The sequence below is a fragment of the Mandrillus leucophaeus genome, unplaced genomic scaffold (genome assembly GCF_000951045.1).
Source record: "Mandrillus leucophaeus isolate KB7577 unplaced genomic scaffold, Mleu.le_1.0 Scaffold1522, whole genome shotgun sequence".
NCBI classification, from domain to species: Eukaryota; Metazoa; Chordata; class Mammalia; order Primates; family Cercopithecidae; genus Mandrillus; species Mandrillus leucophaeus.
Window position 1 is genome coordinate 167,401 of NW_012101502.1, and position 2,090 is coordinate 169,490.

The following is a 2,090-nucleotide window of genomic DNA, read 5'->3' on the forward strand; positions in this document are numbered from 1 at the left end:
CATATAAATGGACAATTTTCCCTGCATCTTTGGGTTTTCATTCTGAAGGCTCTCCTGTACACATTAAATACATTTGTATGCCTTTTCTGTAATTAATTTGCCTTTTGTGAGTTGATTTTTCCATGAACCTTTAGAGGTTGAAGGAGTTTTCCCTTGATCTCTACAACTTTTATTTTTAATTTTTCATAGAAACCTGTGTTAACATTAGTAAATCTTGTGAAGAGGTTACAGTAATATGCAAAGCTCTCTTTTTGTGTGTGAGTGGTGATGTTGCCTTTTAAACAATCTTTAGATATATACGGTAGATGGTTACATAGTAAAACGAACCCCAGTGAATCAGCTGCTTAGACTATGAAGTATTGTGTAAGGAGATAACAAACTATTTGCGTGCTCACAATGGTAGATGTACACGAGCTTCTGAACAGGTCATAGGAAATGAGAAAAGACGAACTTAAAATAAATCACTTGTTAGAGATAACAATGAGAAATGCTAGAGAGAGGAGAAATGCTTTTTAAGCAGGTGGGTGAGCAAGTGCTGTGGAGACTTATAGAAGATCAGTGGACCAGGATAGATCATTCATCTTTCACACCAAGCTCACAATTTTAGCCACTCAATAGGTTAACCATCTCTTCTCTGTCCTTGTATCATAGATCACACTGTTAACACCAGCCATGCCACTGTTAGTGGGGTTATTTTTATTTTCCATAACTAGCATAGTTTGGGAGCTCACCATGTCCGAAGCATTATACATGTATTATTTTCTTTTACATATGTTATTTCATTTTCTCCTTAAACAGCTACTTCATGAGGCAGGTGTTTCCATCTCCATTTATAGAAGGGGAGACCAAGACTTCAAGGGATCAATTTATTATATAGCCAAAAACAGCCAGAGAGCAATGTGAATCCTTGTGTATCTGACTCCAGAGTCCATCCTTTTCAACCTTATGTTTTTCTATCATCTGTAACATCACCTGTTACCTTACATAAGAAAGGATGAACAAATAAGCAAACTCAACATCACACATATCAATTAGTGTGTGACAGACTGAACACGGATTAGCAGAATCTTCTTTTAATCTCTGAGACATGTATGAGGTAGAATATTTTAGGATGTAAAGCTATGAGGGGTTGCAGAGCTAGTCTTGGAGGTACATCAGAGTGCTTACTTGATATTGTTAGCCATTTGCTCTATATATTTGTTAACAATTTGCTGTATTTTCAACTATCTTATTGTATGTCTGTTATAGTTCATGGAGGAGGCTCTGGAGTCAGACATCTTTGGGTCAAAGTCTGTTTATCCTGCTGGTGATGTAACCTTGGTCACATTTCTTACCTCTTGTTGCCTCAGTTTTCCTGGTTGGAAATGGGGACACATACAGCATCTACTTTATGAGGTGTTTGTGAAGATTCAAAGTGATAATACACATAAAATGCTTAGAAGACATCCTGGCACAAAGAAGCACTGTATATATATATAAGCCATGATTTTTATGATTTTGCATTTCTTATTAAATTCTCAATTGTCTCAGGCTATGTTGATGAAAGTCACAGTATTTCTACACCTTTAAGATATGAATAACTTTTAGGCTGTAATACAAAAGAGTCATGCAGATAAGCATATGTGCTCATGAATGTTTTTGGTTAATTTGTTTAAATTCTCTTTACATCATAGGTTAGGATTTGTGGTGCTACATGCCACACAAGTTGTGTAGGTCTCCAATAAACCAAAATAAAATCAAGAAAAGCAGATATTACTCCATCCCTTAACACTGGAAGCAGGGAATCACTGGAGCTGCTAGCATTTATATATTGTATGAAGGATACCACAGTTCTAAAGACTGCTAATAGAGATTCTAAAGACTTTGGTGAGGCATGGTGGCTAACACCTGCAATCCCAGCACTTTGGGAGGCTGAGGCAGGAGGATTACTTGAGGCCAGGAATTTGAGACCAGCTTGGGCAACACAGTGAGACCCTGTCTCTACAAAAAATTTTTTAAAAAATTAGCCTGGCATGCTGGCATGTGCCTGTAGTCCAAGGTAGCTGGGAAGCTGAGATGGGAGGATCCCTTGAACCCAGGAGTTTGAGGCT